At 38.1% G+C, this 18,721-nt stretch overlaps 1 protein-coding gene across 6 annotated transcripts in view; it reads right to left on the bottom strand.

The window, feature by feature from the left end:
• The window catches only part of TAOK3 (TAO kinase 3), a 237,520-nt gene that overhangs the window by 206,365 nt on the left and 12,434 nt on the right, over positions 1–18,721 (bottom strand). The window contains exon 1 of one of the 6 annotated variants that reach the window (XM_033220430.1): positions 17,141–17,346. The exons of 2 other annotated variants lie outside the window; for them this stretch is intronic. The gene's annotated coding sequence lies outside the window, so the exon portion shown is untranslated. Of the gene's footprint in view, positions 1–16,558; positions 17,114–17,140; positions 17,347–18,721 lie in introns of those variants that run through there. 3 more of the 6 variants (XM_033220431.1, XM_033220429.1, XM_033220432.1) reach the window with 3 other exon arrangements.

The raw sequence follows: 18,721 nt of genomic DNA, 5'->3' as shown, positions 1-18,721 counted from the left end.
ATACCTTGTAGTCCCAGCTACTTGGGAGGCTGAGGCAGGAGGATTGCTTGAGCCCAGAGGTCAAGGTTGCAGTGAGTTATGATTGTACCACTGCACTACTTCCTGGACAACAGAGTGACACTCTGTCTCAAAAAACAAAACAAAACAAAACAAAAAAACCAAAACCTTATGTGATCTCTCATTCTTTTTTTTTTTTTTTTTTAACATTTTCACTATTTTACTTTGACCAACTACTTTCTCCATCATTTGAAATTAACTTGAAATCATAGGATTTCAGAGTTGGGAGCAATTACGTGGCTTCCTAATCTCAGAGAGTAGGCAGCTTTGGTATTATTGCAATATTGGTGTTTTCAGTGAGAAAGCTACCATGAGGAAGCAATCTGCTCACAGCTACAGGCTGTGTTCTAATTTGTTAACAGATACTACTATGTAAGTATGATCAGGAAAAGTTTTATTAGCACAACATGAAATAACCTTGAATTTGATCCTTTCATAAAGGTTGGTAAAGCTAATATTTCCTTTGACATGTTGAAAATACCTTGTTATACAAGTAATAAAGTAGCACATTTCATTTAAAATTTGAAACAATAAAGGTTAGAAACCTGTCATCCACAGAAGCATGCAGGAATCAACATAAAGTCAGACTTTTCACTATGCCATGATGAGATAATATAAAATTGTGTACTATCCATAAATAAAACATGCAGTATAAAATATCTCATGGTACTCTGTTTTGGGACATTCGAAACTCCAGTTAGAAATTAACTAGAAAAAAGGTCATCTGGGCTCTATGGCTCATGCCTGTAATCCCAGCAATTTTCACAGCTGAGGCAAGCAGATTGCTTGAGCTCAGGAGTTCGAGAGCAGCCAGGGCAACATGGAGACACCCTGCGTCTACAAAAAATACAAAAATTAGCCAGGCAAGGTGGCATGTGCCTGTAGTCCCAGGTACTGGGGAGGCTGAGGCAGGAGGATCACTTGCATCTGGGAAGTCAAGGCTGTAGTGAGTGGCGATCCCGCCATTGCACTCCAGCCTGGGCCACAGAGTAAGCCTCTGTCTCAAAAAAAAAAAAAAAAAAAAGAAAGAAATTAAGAAGTCTTCCAATATTTGCATATCAACTTCAGATGGTGTTTCTTAGGCTTAAAAAAAAATTATCAGTGGTTCCTGCTATATCTATCGGCAGGCAACTTCTAGATAGCATTTCATTGTGGAGTAACTTTATCAATCAAAACGAAAAATTTTAATAGAAATTCATGGCCAAGTGCGGTGGCTCATGCCTGTAATCCCAGCACTTTGGGAGGCTGAGACAGGCAGATCACCTGAGGTCAGGAGTTCAAGACCAGCCTGGCCAACATGGTGAAACCCCGTCTCTACAAAAATACAAAAATTAGCCAGGCATGATGGCAGATGCCTGTAATCCCAGCTACTCAGAGGGTGGGGTGGGAGAATCGCTTGAACCCAGGAGGCGGAGACAGCAGTGAGCTCAGATTACACCACTGCACTCCAGCCTGGGTGACAGAGTGAGACCCTGTCTCCAAAAAAAAAAAAAAGAAATTCATGAGTTTCAGTGCAGTCTATGTAAGTGACCCTTTACATTAAACCTAGAAATCAGAATGCCCAGTAAAACAATTTAAGATACTAGTTGAGTGTTTGATACGTACAGGGAACTGTATGGGGTGCATCTGCAAACTGCAGAATAAAGTATCAGATTGATACTAAATTAAATCATTAATACATTTAGTTGAAAGGAAGTACTTAAAGTCAGTAATTTAAATATGAGAATTTTTGAGATTTAATTTTTAACTCTATGAGTCTTATAAAAAATCCACTAGAGATCGAGACCATCCTGGCTAACACAGTGAAACCCCGTCTCTACTAAAAATACAAAAAATTAGCCGGGCATGGTGGCAGGCACCTGTAGTCCCAGCTACTCGGGAGGCTGAGGCAGGAGAATGGCGTGAACCCAGGAGGTGGAGCTTGCAGTGAGCTGAGATGGTGCCACGGCACTCCAGCCTGGGCGACAGAGCAAGCCTCTGTCTTGAAAAAGAAAAATAATAATAATAATCCACTAGAATTTATTTGTTCCAAGCTCTACAAGATTAAGAAACAAAATCCTGTGTGGATTTTGCAAATTTAGAACATTGACAATGGTCTGACTTCAATCCTGTTTCTTTTATTGTTTAGATTGACTCCATTCATTTTCTCCCAGAGCCCCTAATGTACTAAGACTCCTTTATTTTGTATGCTGTCTGAATATTTTTCCTGATTTACCAAAATACAAAGATTCAAGCTCTTGATTATTTTAAAACAAGGCAAAAGCATGTGTCATAGTAAATATATTCCACCTGATTCAGGTAAGGCAATTACAGAGTTGATGTGTTCAGTTACTATATAAAAGTGCAGGTGTAAATCTCTGTTAATATTCAGAACAGACAGAAGACTACATTGTAACACATCCATTCATCTTGCCTGGCTCACAGGGGAGAAGCAGTGTTCATATCAACAATACCTATTCATATTTTGAGAATGATGGAAATCCCACCTAAGAAATGTGACATCAACGATACCACTTTATGGCATGTTCGATAATGCAAAAAATACACGGCAATTGGAACTTTTTGATTTCACAGTCCTGTTTTTTAATCACTTGCATCTGCCTCTCTCTCCACTGTCTCAATTCATATTTGAAACAAATGGGAAAACTTTTGCAAAAGTAACAACAACAAAAAAAGCTTCCTCTTAACTGCAAAATAAATCATGACCAATGAATAATATCACTGTTAAAAATGCTATTAACAGTATTATGGCTTTAAAAATAATAGTACTTTATTTTCTGATAATTAATAACATTTATTTTTCTTTTTCTCATGCTTTTTCAAAGTCTGGTGCCCCCTGTTATATTTACACTTTATTTCTTCAGTTCTTTATTGAATCACCCAGCATGTCTTTGGTTAACTTCCTCCTGTTAATACCCATGCCCCTCTTCACCTTGTCAATGCTAATTAGAACCTTAATCTGTTTTTCCAAGGTGTTAGCCAGTTAAAGGATCACTAGCAAATTTCATGAGGTTAGTCTACTGAATCACTTACTTATTAAGTAAAGTGTTAAAAAACCAATCTTATTGAACCATATCCACTTTCTCGAAGCAGCTTCCACTAAACTTGTGTTTATATTTAGTGTAGCGACATAAATTTGAAAACTTTTACTAAGATGGGAATGAAAATGTCTATTTTTTAAGGCCAGATCAGGATAGAAACTTTAAAAATAATACAAAGTAGAATAGATTAAGAAGGCTGAAATATAGTCCTTAGAATGGACAAGAAATAGTCATTAATTCCTGTAATAACAGGTTACTTTGGACAAATTCAACATTTCTCCTTTCTTAAGGATGATCTGAAAAGGGTTCGTAACCAAGACGTTTGAATGCAAAACGAACAAAGTAAAAAAATCCTGAATAGGCAGGAATAGAAGAGGAAGGAAGGCTGGTGATAGTCTAAGAGAAGATTTATAGCAGGAGCTCCGGTAGAGCAGATGAAGACCAAGGAAAAAGCCATGTGTTTGGGGAGATAAGTGTGCATGCGTTCAAGCCCTGGCCACTCGAAAGAAATGTCAGACATTGGCTTATGTTTCTGGTGGAGAAAAAAACAGACATGTTCTCAAGCCATGAGTGTCTTTGTTAGGACATACAATATAATAATGCTGCTCACCCATTCTGCTTGAAGAAAAAAAAAAAAAATGAACTTATGTTCCTGGAAACCAAGTTCTTATGGTCTACCTGCTGTAGAATCTCCTTATAACTGGAAAGAAACCAAGAGTTGTATTGGAGACAGAGATATTGATTAAGGAGCGACTTAGAACACTTTATAAGAATAAAAACTAAGAAAAAAAATCCACCTTGAAAAATCCATGCAACAATGCAGGCTTGAAAATGAAGTGGAAGAAGTATAGTTAGAGACAGATGAATATTGATATGGTAATGATATACTGTTAAAGTAAAAAAAATAAAGCAGCATAAAAAACAATATATGTACTGTAACTGTCCTAATTACTATTTCTAAAAATACTTTACCTGAAAAAAAAGTCTGAAAGGCTATCAAAATATATCTAGGTATAGAATATAAATTTTATTTTGTTCTAACTACTCACATGTATTTTTTATTTATTAAAGCCAAAAGCATGTATTACTTATATAGCTATTAAAAATATATGAAGGCCGGGCGCGGTGGCTCAAGCCTGTAATCCCAGCACTTTGGGAGGCCGAGACGGGCGGATCACGAGGTCAGGAGATCGAGACCATCCTGGCTAACACGGTGAAACCCCGTCTCTACTAAAAATACAAAAAATTAGCCGGGTGAGGTGGCGGGCGCCTGTAGTCCCAGCTACTCGGGAGGCTGAGGCAGGAGAATGGCCTAAAACCCGGGAGGTGGAGCTTGCAGTGAGCTGAGATCCGGCCACAGCACTCCAGCCTGGGCGACAGAGCGAGACTCCGTCTCAAAAAAAAAAAAAAAAAAAAAAAAAAATATATATATATATATGAAAAGAACTGTCTTGGGTCAGGGACTTCTCACCACTTTGTTGGGAAGAGGAGAAAGGGTTAAGGGTAACGAAGGAGGTCTTAGCTTCTATATCTACTCATTTACTAATAAGACTTCTAGTTGGAAACTCCCAGCATCAGGACTGATAAAGAACTGATTTGGCAACATCTTAAAATAGGGAAATTATAACTTCAAAGTGACATATATTTGTCATTACTCTGAGTGAAATGAATAATTGTACAGTGTGCCTGCTAAGCTATAGAACATATTACTAATAAATTTCTATCCTATAGAAAATACAAAATATTGTTTTTTGCCATCTTTTAGAAAGAATAAAACATTTAAATAAAAATTTCAAACTGAGGGTTATAAACTAAGTTTTAAACAAAATACTGTACTTGAGTTCCCACTATTATTAACACTCAAAATACACAGCTTGAATAATTAGCTGAAATGTGGACTCAACAGGCCTAACTGGTAGCCTATATAATTACATCACATAGCTATGTTTTTAGCAGGCAAATGCACTTAAAAGCATAGGAAAAGATATGTTCAATACATAGCTAAAAGAATGAAACATTTATATAGAACAGAAAGTTTAATCTTTCTACATATGCCTGAGATAACTCACGGTATTTTCTAATTCTAACTTGTCTATGTGTAGTTACTATTCTATCTGGAGGTACTTCTAATAAGCAATACTACTATAAATTTTACATTGAAGCCATTATGTAAGCTTCCCCAATTTTAAAATCTCTTTGTATATGCATTTGTCTTCATCCTTCAGTTTTCCTTTATCAGGTCAAGCACTTCTCTCCAACAATAGGCCTTTTTTCTTTTTTTAGACCAGGTCTTGCTCTGTCACCCAGGCTAGGGTACAGTGGCATGATCATGATCCTGGCTCACTGAAGCCTTGACTGCTCGTGCTCAAGTGATCCTCCACCTCAGCCTCCTGAGTAGCTGGGATCACAGGCATGTGTCACCACACCCAGCTAATTTTTTTTTAAAAAATTATCATTTGTAGAGACGAGGTCTCACTTTATTGCCCAGGCTAGGTGGGCTCCCGCATTCCTCCTACTTAGGCCTTCCCAAATGCTGGGATTACAGGTATGAGCCACAAGGCTCTTAATTCTTTATCCTACTACCTTCTTACTTCATTAATGCACCCCTCCCATTTGTCTTTAATCCACAGTTGCTTCCTCTCTCCCAAATCCTCTTTTTGGCCTATAGCATGCTCAAGGAGAGGGAGCTTTTCCTGACAGGAAGATGCTCTGGCAACTCACTAGCTCCAGCCTCCTCATTTCCAAATCCAACAGGAGGCCTCTCAGGTCATATCCTTCCATAACCTCTATGCAGCATCTCCTTACAAGGTTGTTTCTTGGTTTGTGTGGCACTGTCCTCTAGGAGTTTCTTTCCAACCCACCTCTTCTGGTTTATCCTACTTCTCTCGACCTCTTAGCACAAAACTGTGCTGAGTTTCCTCTCTCTACTCTACACTTTCTCTCATTTCTCTGATTCACTCCTATTCTTTTAGCTCTCTATGCCAAGTAGTTAATGCCCTCAATAAATCTCTCACAAGCTGCTTTTCTCCTTTTCCATTGAGGCTGTCCTACTTCCAGAACCTCACTACTAGTCCAAGTTCTCATTCTCAATTTCTTCCTTCCTTTAAGTCATTCTACAAACTATTGATGGAGTAATCTTTCAAAGGCTCTGATTGCATCAGTCTTTTCTATTCAGATATCTTAAATGGTTCCTCACTACCTACTGTCCAAAGTTCAAACCTCTTGTTATGTGGCTCTAAGGCTTTTGATTTGCCACTATCCCTGAGTATCCTACATTTTGTTCACAATGTCTGAACTAGGCCAAAAAATACATTATGTCCACCACACCTGCTGAAAAAGTATCCAGCATTCAAGACTCAGTTCAAACTCCATCTCCATATTACCCCATCTCCCTAGTACGGAAGTAATCTCTTCCTTCTTCATGTATAGAAAGTACCTGACAACTTCTTGTTGACCTTGATGTCATTCTGTTTTGCTTTTAAAGGACATGGACCTTTCTTAATTCCATTAATTGAACACAACTTGCATCAGGATTCTTATTTGCTTTCCATACTGCCTTCAATGGAGGAGGAAGTGTTAAACACAGACTGTTCATCTGGAATTAAAGACTACTTGTCCAGCATCTGAGCTAAAGTCTGCTTCTGTCTTATTTCTGAAGAAGAGATATGGGATAACAAATTAGCTAAATACACAGTATTATATGTGTTTTTGTGAGGGGTGGGGGAGGGATAAGTGCTAAATAAATGACTCAAATAATTCTTTTTTTTTTTTTTTTAGAACATGTCTCACTCTTGTCGCCCAGGCTGGAGTGCAGTGGCGTGTTCTCGGCTCACTGCAACCTCTGCCTCCCAGGTTCAAGCAATTCTCCTGCCTCAGGCTCTCAAGTAGCTGGGATTACAGGTGCTCACCACCACACCCAACTAATTTTTGTATTTTTAGTAGAGTCAGGGTTTCACCATGTTGCCCAGGCTGGTCTCAAACTCCTGACCTCAGGTGACTGCCCGCCTTGGCCTCCCAAAGTGCTGGGATTACAGGCATGAGCCACTACGCTGGCTGATTCAAATCATTTCAAAGCATTTTCATTTTAGTTATTTTACAAAAAGTAATTATGAGCAATTCCACTCTAGGTATATACCCAAGAGAATGGAAAAATACGTTCATGTAAAAACTTGTATATTTACAGTCAAAGAAGCATTATTAATAGCCAAAAAGTGGAAGCAACCAAAATATCCATCAACTCTTGAATAATCAGAATGTAGCATACTGATATAATGAAATATTATTTGGCCATAAAAAGGAATCATCACTGATGTACACTACATAATGTTTCATAATTGAAACATTATGCTAAGTGAAGATGTCAGACACAAAAAGACATGTATTGTCTTGTTCCATTTATACAAAACATCCAGAATAGGCAAATCCATAGAGACACAAAGTAAATTACTGCTCACCAGGGGTTGGGGATAACTGCGAGTGGCTGCTAACAGGTACAAAATTCTTTTTGGTATAATGAAAATGTTCTAGAGTTAGATAGTGGTGAGGGTTGTAATAACATCACAAATATGCTAAAAATATGAATTTTATACTTTAAAAAGGTACATTTTATACCATACAATTTTATCTAAAACAAAAACAAAAACAAAACAAAAAAAACACAGTTATGAGTTTCACCCCCCAAATGACAGCTTCAATTTGTGGTATAATGGAAAAGAGCTCTGACCTTTTCAATCAGCAAATCTAGGTTTAAGCCAAATCTGCCACTTAACTCTCTTACTTAACTGTGGCATCTTTAGGATGTGGCTAAACTTCTCTAAGCCTTCATAACCTCATCTATGAAGTGAGGACATAATGCCTTACAAAGTCACTGTGAGACTCACAATATAACATCAAATTATTATTTCAAATGAACAAAACCTTATAGTTATTTCGTATGCCTAAAATGATTTTTTAAAAATCCTAAACTGTATTGAATAGCCCATAACTTCACTGAATAGTCCACAACTTTTTATTGTTGCTATGTTATCTAACCAGCTTTTTTATTGTCATATATGAATGACATCTTGGGGCTATGTAGCACTTATCCTGTAGGCACTAATAGAACAGTAGAGAGTTATTTAATTCTAATCTTCACAATGAGAGGTAGCACGGCACAACAGTTATAAACACAGGCATAGAACTGAGTTTAAGTCCTGGTTCTGCCACAGATCTTGAACAAACCACTTAACTTCTCTGAACATCAGTATACACCCCTGTAAAGTCTATGTAAGAATATGTGTGTGAATCTACAAAAATACCCATTATAGAAGTTCGCTGAGATACTCATTATATAAAGCACATATTGTAATACCTAGCACCTAACAAGCACTCATTCAGTAATTGTTACTGCTGTTGTCCATCCCGTGAAGCAATAAGTTTAAATGACTGGTCTTCAGCTACAAGAAAAGTTTGAGGCCAGGAATGGTGACTCACACCTGTAATCCCAGCACTTTGGGAGGCCGAGGAGGGTGGATCACCTGAGGTCAGGAGTTCGAGACCAGCTTGGCCAACATGGTGAAACTCTGTCTCTACTAAAAATACAAAAAATTAGCTGGATATGGTGGTGGGCACCTGTAATCCCAGTTACTCGGGAGGCTGAGGCAGGAGAATCGCTTGAACCTGGGAGGTAGAAGTTGCAGTGAGCCGAGGTCGTGCCATTGTACTCCAGCCTGAGCAACAAGACCAAAACTCCATCTTAAAAAAAAAAAAAAAACAAAAAAAAGGCTGGGTGCAGTGGTTCACACCTATAATCCCAGCACTTTGGGAGGCCAAGGCGGGCGGATCACTTGAGGTCAGGAGTTCGAGATCAGCCTGGTCAACATGGTGAAACTCTGTTTCTACTAAAAATACAAAAATTGGCCGGGCGTGGTGGCACATGCCTGTAATCCTAGCTACTTGGGAGGCTGAGGCACGAGAATCGCTTGAACCCGGGAGGCGGAGGCTGCAGCGAACTGAGATCGCACCATTGCACTCCAGTCTAGGTGACAGAGTGAAACTCTGTCTCAAGAAAAGAAATTAAAAAAAAAAAAAAAAAAAGGAAATCTGAGGCGTAACTAGGAATAGAGAAGTAGTTTGTATACTTGTTTAGGTAACTGGAACAGGGGATGATTCAGTGCCCTTCCTTTGTGTTTTTCTAGTATCATATGGGTCTCTGCAGCATTGCTGTACCTAAATAGTTCACTTGTTTCCTTATTAGTTAAGGAAGAAACATAGTCCTATTCAGCACTAGTCCAAGGCCTGACCCGAGTAGATGCTCAGCAAATATTTATTGAGTAAATAAATGGACAGAGAGTATGGTGTTACTGGCTGCATCTACAGCCAAGCATCAAAACCAACTCAAAGCATTAACCAGACATTTTCAAATATCTGTACTCTTACACATATAAAACATTTAACATTTTAAAAGTTTTCATTTAGGTGTCCTATAAGCTCCTTGGCATTAATACAAAGCAAAGTATATATTATTTAAAAAGATAGGAGACTGATTATAACACCCAATTGAAGTAATAAGTATTCCTATCTTTAAGCATCTGAATAATACTTCATCTTGCCTAACAGAATTCCCTAATAGTTTTTGCAGGACACACCTTCACAGAGTCTCACCTTATAACACAATAGGCACTTAATTGTACTTAGGTTACTTGAAGAATTGGGTAAAAATGCTTCTTGGTTGTGTAAAATTAAATGATTTTATTTAATCTATAGTTAAAGATGAAAAGCTGCTAATATCAAAACTATACCTCTCCAATGGCAGCTGGCTATATCACTTTAATCCCAGCACTTTGGGAGGTCAAGGCAGGTGGTCAGGCACAAGGTCAGGTGTTTGAGACCAGCCTGACCAACACAGTGAAACCCCGTCTCTACTAAAAATACAAAAATTAGCTGGGTGTGGTGGTGTGTGCCTGTAATCCCAGCTACTCAGGAGGCCGAGGCAGGGAGCATCACTTGATCCCGGGAGGCAGAGGTTGCAGTGAGCCTCTGCAGATTGTACCACTGCACTCTAGCCTGGGTAACAGAGCGAGACTCTGTCTCAAAAAAAAAAAAAAAATCATATATACAAATATATATGTGTATGTGTATCTGTATAGATACACACACATATATAGTTTCTCAAAAAGAAAAGCAAACATATCAATCTGTAACCAATTACAAAACTGTCTTCATTTGTCTCACATTTTTCTGTACATGAGGTGACAGACTGGACACAAATAGGAAAACTATTCAGGTACCTTCAACATTACCATATTACTAGGGTTACTGATTTTATTTTATTTATTTTTATTTTATTTATTTTTTGAGACAGAGTCTCGCTCTGTTGCCCAGGCTGAAGTGCTGTGGCACGATCTCGGCTCATTCTCGGCTCATTACAACTTCCACCACCAGGGTTCAAGCAATTCTCCTGCCTCAGCCTCCCAAGTAGCTGGGATTACAGGCGTGCGCCACTATGCCTAGCTAGCTTTGTATTTTTAGTAGAGAAAAGGTTTCACCATGTTGGCCAGGCTGGTCTTGAACTCCTGATCTCAGGTGATCCATCTACCTCCACCTCCCAAAGTGTTGGGATTACAGGAGGGAGCCACCATGCCTGGCCTGAGTTGACTTTAGATAAGCATGATGAAATACATTTACTATTTGTTCTTTCTCTTCAAAATCAGTTTCCTCCACATTATGCTAGGAACTGTGAAAGATTTAGCTAAAAGATATGGTGTTTGTATTCAAAATGTTTACATTGGTGAAGGTACAAGAGTGTGTGATATAAGACACTACACACATTTTTGTTCATTGGTTTGCCAAATTAAAAGTCACCTGAGAATTTGCAGGAAAATAGTAGGAGTAGGAAAAGCATCCAACAGGAAGTACACTTTACACAGGATCTTGAAGGAATGGTAAAATCTGAGTAGGCAGCGAGAAGCTCCAAGCAAGGGCTTTTTTGGTGAAGTAAAAGGCACAGACTTGAATGAGTTTGTTGTGTTTGAGAGACTGACTTCAACAGAACAGAAAGAACAGGCCCAAGATCATAGGAAATGAAGCTGGATAAACAGTGTACGGGCAAATTAGAAAGGGTGTTGAAAGTTAAGGAGAAGTTAGATTTAACATAGTGGAAAACAGGGAGCCACTGAAGCTCTCTGAAAAGGGAGTGACATGCTAGAAGTAGCATTTAAAGATTCATCATGATGAGTTGGAAAAAAGAGACTGAAATGAAGGCAGGCCACTGTGGTAGTCCAGGAATAAGGCAACAAGGGTCTGAATAGGATAGGTGCAGAGGTACAGTGCATTTTAGCAGCGATGTAATGAGCCTTGAGACTATAATGTTAGGAATTCTCAGAAACAAGGAAAAACATGGAATAATCCAGGAGTTGGCTAGGAGACAAAGGGGTTACACCACAGATTAACGCCCTGAAATTTTAAACACTAGAAGTATATTCACAACGGCTAAACATTTTTTTTCAAGTATCCTATAAGGAGTTTCCCTGTTTGGTTTAGTGAATTTACTGCGGGTGTCCCCTAAATTTCACATCTGTTTTGCTAACACATCCCCATGAAAATCTGCTTCTGTAAGAATTAGTTTTAATATTTTCAGTACATCAACAAAGTTAACCCATTACAAGATATGAACCCTAGAGTCTCAGATGGTGAGAACAGAAAACATTCTTTATATAGTAGTTGCCCTTATGTGTGGGAATATGTTCTAGAACACCCAGTGAATTTAAGAAACCATAGATAGTACAGAACTCTATATATACTATTTCCTTTCCTATACATACATAACTATGATGAAGCTTAATTTATAAATTAGCCACAATACTCTTGCACTTTGGGGCCATTATTAAGTAAAATCAGGGTTACTTGAACACAAGCACTGAGGTACCACAACAGTCAATCTGATAACCAAGACAACCAGCTACTAAGTGACGAACAGGCAGGTAGCATCTACAGTGTGGATAGGCTGGACAAAGGGATAATTCATTTCCCTGGCTAGAAGGAGTAGGTCAGCAGGAGATTTCATCGCACTACTCAAAAGGGTAAGCAATTTAAAACTCATGAATGGGGCCAGGCACAGTGGCTCACGCCTGTAATCCCAGCACTTTGGGAGGCCAAGGTCAGAGGATCGCTTGAGGCCAGCCTGGGCAACATAATAAGACCCTGTGATATGGTTTGGCTATGTCCCTATCCAAATCTCATCTTGAATTGTAGCTCCCACAATTCCCAAGCGTTGTGGGAGGAACTCGGTGGGAGGTGAGTGAATCATGGGGGTCTTTCCTGTGCTGTTCTCATGAGATCTGATGGTTTTATCAGGGGGAGTTTCTCCGCACAAGCTTTCTTTTCTGCCTGTTGCCGTCCATGTAAGATGTGACTTGCTCCTCCTTGCCTTCCACCATGATTGTGAGGCCTCCCCAGCCATATGGAACTGTAAGTCCATTAAACCTCTTTCCTGTATAAATTACCCAGCCTCAGATATGTCTTTATTAGCAGCATGAAAACAGACTAATACACCCCATCTCTACAATGTTTTTTTTTTTTTTTTAAATTAGCTATCTGGGAGGTTGAGGCAGGAGGGCCCCTTGAGTCCAGGAGTTTGAGTCTGAGGCTGCAGTGAGCTACGATCGCACCACTGCACACCAGCCTAGGTGGCCAAGTGAGACTCTGTCCCAAAATAAATAAATAAAATAAAATAAAATAAAACTCATGAATAGTTTATTTCTGCAATTTTCCACTTTAGTATTTTCAGACCACAGTTCACCATGAGTAATTAAAACCACAGAAAGCAAGGCTGAGGATAAGAGGGGACTATCGTATTCAAATATACATGTAAATATCCATGTTTTATTGTCACCAAAACAAAAAAAAATTTTTTTAGCTGATCTAAAATCTTAAGACATAGTCCTAACTTTATCTGAGGGGTGCACTCAGAAGAAAACAAACACACTCTACTGACAAAATGACATTTTAAGAAATCAACACTTCACCATGTTGTTTCCTGAGTTGTTCCATCAAATTGGGAGGAAATTATCTCACTTGAAACAAAATGAAAAATGTTACTAAAGTGAAATTTGTCAGAGTATATAATCATTTTGATGAATAATTATTAAATCTACAGTCAATCCCTGCCTCCTTCTTCTGGTACTTTCTAAATACTTCTATTATTATAATGTTGATTTTATTATCTATACATAATGCCATGTGTTGTTGTATCTCTTTCCATGATCATTTTCTGGTGAAGTTATGAATGAGAACTGAAATATCCAAAAATGGCAAAAATAAGCATAACTTTTCTTGCACACTGAGCTCCTCCTTTACAGTGTGTGGCCAAAATTATGCTTTTCATACATTATTTCATTTAATCCTCACAACAATCCTGTGCGGTAGGTACTATAATCATATCCATTTTACAGAAGAAGAAACTGAGGTTTCGGGGAGGTTAAGGGATTTGCGCAAAGTCACAAAGCTAGTAGGTGGCAGACATGCTTATCTGCCACACTCTTATTAAACATTAAACTACCCTGCCAATCCCAAACCTATGTGACAGAAACCGAAAGTAAGAAATATAAGAAACCTGGACATGCTGCTGATCGTGTAAAAGGATTAGGGAAGGGCATCAATTCTAAGAATTGTGAGATACAAATGATAGATTCCTTGACTCACTTCCAACCTTTCCTTGAACTGAAAATATGGCATTCTATGCCTGAAGGAGAATGGGACACTACTATGCACTGGGAATTTAACTGTCCCTTCCCCTCTTTTAGTAGGATAACTTGCATTACTATTTGATGGTATTGACAGGACCTCAATATCTTCTCAATGTGGTCCCTTTTTTTTTTCTTTTGAGATGGGAGTGCCGCTCTGTCGCCCAGGCTGGAGTACAGTGGCTCGATCTTGGCTCACTGCAACCTCCACCTCCCGGGTTCAAGTGATTCTCATGCCTCAGCCTTCTGAGTAACTGGGATTACAGACTTACACCACCACACCCAGCTAATTTTTGTATTTTCAGTAAAGACGGGGCTTCACCATGTTGGCCAGGGTGGTCTCAAACTCCTGACCTCAAGTGATACACTCATCTCGGCCTCCCAAAGTGCTGGGATTACAGGCGTCAGCAACCATGCCTGGCCTCAATTTGGTCACATTTAAAAAAATGCTATGGCCATGTGCAGTGGCTCACACCTGTAATCCCAGAGCTTTGGGAGGCAGAGGCAGGAGGATCTCTTGAGGCCAGGATTTTGAGACCAGGCTGGGCAACACAGAAAAGGTTTCTTTTTCAAAAAAAAAAGAAACTTTAAAAAATTAGCCAGGCATGGTGGCACATGCCTGTAGTCTCGGCTACTGGGGAGGCTGAGGCAGGAGGATTACTTGTGCTCAGGAGTACAAGGCTGAAGTGAGCTATGACTGTGCTGCTGCACTCCAACCTGGGTGACAGAGTGAGACTGTCTCAAATAAAATAAATAAATAAATAAGCAAGCTACTACTTAGATCAGCCAGTTTAAGACTAACTAGGTTGGTGACATAAAAATGATTTCTTAATAGAATATCCAGTGACCCGAGCAACTTGCGTAACTCCTACCAGTGAAACTAACCTTTAAAAAATGTTCTTAGTACATGAAATGTATTCATAAGATACTTCTAAAAATAACTCCCCACTGTAATTCCCTCCTTATGCATCTGGGCAGAGATGTCATATTTCCTTCACAAAGCTTCCTTTTATGTTGCAACAGTAAGAATCTCAATTTCAAGCTAAACCAGAACAATCGAGAACTATAAACTTTTTCATAAGACATGATTATTTGTATTAGTATGCTATATTTTATATAAATTGTCCACATGTGATGGGACATCCTTACATTTTAACTCAGAACTATTTTTAACTAGAAAATAAAGCAGTTGTAGTTTTAAATTCTGTCATCCTTCCCCCGTCTTTTTTTCTGCTAACACATGGCTTTCCACAAAAGGGTCAGTGCGATCTGTGCAGATCAGATATAAGGAATATGGCCACGATAAACTATAGAAGGTTAAGCACATTTTAAGTAATTCAGGAGTTTAAAACTTGTCATCTGTGTATAAAACAAGCAAACAGTTATAAGTGGTTAAATAAACATGTACAAATTAATAGGATGCAGTTTGTAACTTCTACTTTTTCCTTCAACGAGTGTCATTTTGGCAGGCAGCCATATAATCTGCAATAATCTGTCATCATGAAGCACCACCCACTTCCTCTGCTTCACCCCCATCCAGGCTATGACTGGGATATTTCTGGACTGCTAATATAACATTCAGACAATCATAAAAGGCCTCTCTATGAAAGCTGAAATTTACATAATTTGTACTTTTAAGTTTTAAACATTCATCTTAAGGAAAAAGCACACGCTATAAGACATCACATTTTAAAGATTATCTGACACTTAAAATTTCCTTTCTCATACATTAGAAAGAATAGCGCCCCCATTAGTAATATCCACTGCAATGCTTCTTAAATGAAAACATCCTATGTATAATTATAAGACTTAATTTACACATTTAACCTGCACAGTATTATGAGTTTGGATCTCACAGTCACATGTTAGCCTATGCATTTCATTTAAACCTCATTCCAAGAGACTAGTGAAGCTGGTAAAGAAATTATTAAGGTAGCTTTCCTGATTTATAACATATTTTGCATTAACTGTTTAACATACAAATGATGACATGTCAAAAAAAAAGTATCTGTTTTCCTACTTTAACTAAATTCATTTTATGGGACTATAGTAATCATGTAAATTGTTAATAACCTAATGGCCAACATGTTTTATTTTTATACTGTAATAAGTAGCTAATCCTATGTATTAAATTGATTTTAAAAGTTACAAAACAAATTAAATGTGACTAAACCCTCTGACTTTTCTGTCTCTAAATTTAGTGTTACATTCAAGAAACTGCTCTGCTTTCTATACTATTTTCCCTTTCTGTGAATGAAGAAAAACAGGAGGCAGGCTTGTTACTTTTAAAGATCTCTAGCATGAATAGTTTGCCACTTTGAGTAACTTGATTGTGAAATATTGTTTTAAAGTAATAATATCATCCATTAGCATAAACTGCATCCATTTAAGATGACCTTTAACATATTTCAAGTTTTTTGTTTAAAAGACTCTTCTGACAAAATTTTGGTATTTTATTTGATGCTCAGCATTTACCTTGCTTAATCAGGAGAAAGAAAAAATGCCACTTTTATTTGTAGAATATCAAACTACAAATTAAATAGAGCACATGAATCCAATGACTTTTGAGGTTGATTACTCTCAGCTGGATTTTGAGCTAAGGCCATAAATATTTCACATGAAATTCAACAGAGTTTACTCATTTTTTAACAGAGTTTACTCATTTTTTAACAGTGTTTAGACACAAACCATATTTAAAATAAAACATTAAATGTAAAATAAAATACCAATGACACTTACTCACAGTAGATCTCAAGTGCATGTCCTATATTTCCAGTTCAACAAATTAAGACTTTACAAATTCCGTATTTAGCTACAACAATCAATACGATTTCCCCAGAGATGGCTTCATTTAAAAAACTGCCTCTTCCTCATAGGAAAAACTGAACTTAAGTTATAAGAACACCCCAGGCTATCAGCACCTTCATCCCGAGAAAGGAAGTTATTACAGACACTTAGTTTTATAAGTGAGGCTTAAAGAGAGTACTTCCTGGTCAGACAGCTAACGTCAACAGCAATTTATACAGCTTTGCATTTCGACATTTTAGAAAGAACTCTCTAAAAATTCTTCCAGAATTTCCCCCCAGTACCTACAAAAGAGGAAAACTTGCTCAAGCTAATCTTATGTAAAAAATATACGAAAGTCTATCAATGCTCACCGTTATGGTATCAAGTAGATATCAGAACTGGTTACTATTATTGATAATTATATCAGCTTAAGTTTTAATTATTTTACAACTTAGGCACCCTCCACTCTCCCTGCATACCAGAGTAAGGTTTCATGGAATTCAATATTAGAAAGAAAAGAGCCAATTTACTTACAGGAGGACAACTCACCATTTCTTGATAAGAAAAGGCAACCATTCTCATTTTAATTTGCAAATTGAAAGTTAATTCTCTTTTAAACTTATATATTAAAAAATTATCAAGAAACTTTGTACAATACTAAAAAGGAACTGCAGATAAAAACAGCGTGACCTGGGTGCCACACATTACTATCAGTATTGCAAGCTGAAGTATTTCCTGTTACAACGCCCATTGGTTCCCACAGGTGCAAGTGCCTATGGGTGGCGGCAATTCACCCTTCCTTTTGTAAGAGATCCACTAAAGGAGATTTAAGATTGGCACAAGCAATGCTAGGAACTATTCGAACAGAACTACCTTGGGCTAATACCGAGAGACACCCAAACTAGACTGATTGTGAATTGATGATTACCTAATTCAAAAAAGCTGGAGAAAATTGATTTCTATACTTTCATTATTTTTCTAAGATGCACGATTATTAAGAATGCATGGAGCTGGACGCAGTGGCCCACGCCTGTAATCCCAGCACCTTGGGAGGCCGAGGCAGGCGGATCACTTGAGGTCAGGAGTTTGACACCAGCCTGGCCAACATGGTGAAACCCCATCTTTACTAAAAATACAAAAATGGCTGGGCATGGTGGCAGGCGCCTGTAATCCCAGGTACTCGGGAGGCTGAGGCAGGAGAATCACTTGAACCCGGGAGGCGGAGGCTGCAGTGAGCCAGGATCGCACCACTGCACTCCAGCCTGGGTGACAGAGCTAGACTGTCTCAAAAAAAAAAATTATGTGATTTCATTCAACAAATATTTACTAATTGGCTTCTATGTGCAGGGTACTGTTCTAGGCACTAGGTAGGAATACAATAATGAACAAAATAAAGTCCCTGTGGTCATCCATATACTATCTAGTGTATACTTCTGAGGATTTCATACATAATGAGGAAAATTCCATAAAGGCAGAGACTAAGAAATTTGTATGGAAATTTGGAAACTCAATTGTAGTTAGTGTAGTTACTGAGAAGCATTGTAATAAGTGGTCACCACTTTAAACCTAAACAGAACCTTTCCAGAAACTGTCACACAAAAGTAGCATTCTTTATGTTTTAATTGTTTGTAAAAGGGCATGTTGGAGGTAAAAGCATATGTTCCAGCGGGGAAAAGGAAAAACTTCTCACTATGAGTCATCAGTGACTAAGTTCTTTTAATTCAGGCTTAAAACACATTTCAAACCCAATTACATGTACATGCAGAAAACTGATAACAACCCTAAATTAACATCAGAAGCTTGATTTCACCAATTTTCAGGGTCAATATCAGCATCTAAGCAAAACAAGTAGTGAAGTGTTCTTATCAAGGGATAATGCCCCTGTACTGAATTTTATTATTATTTTGATCTTATTGACTTTAATGCCTAAAAGCCATGTCATCAAGCTTCCACCAGACTTCATTACAGTGAACAGTTTTCTTAGGTTTTAGCCAGAATGAGATACAGTCATCTTGGATGTATGGTGTGGTGGTAGGAATGGCTTGCGTTTGTATTCAATGAAATAAAAATATAGTAAATTCAAGGCTGCTCCAAGACAAATGTAAAACCCCGAGA

The sequence above is a fragment of the Trachypithecus francoisi genome, unplaced genomic scaffold, assembly GCF_009764315.1.
Source record: "Trachypithecus francoisi isolate TF-2019V2 unplaced genomic scaffold, Tfra_2.0 Lachesis_group11, whole genome shotgun sequence".
NCBI classification, from domain to species: Eukaryota; Metazoa; Chordata; class Mammalia; order Primates; family Cercopithecidae; genus Trachypithecus; species Trachypithecus francoisi.
Note: the sequence above shows the minus strand (reverse complement) of the source record. Positions and strands in the feature narration are given on the sequence as shown.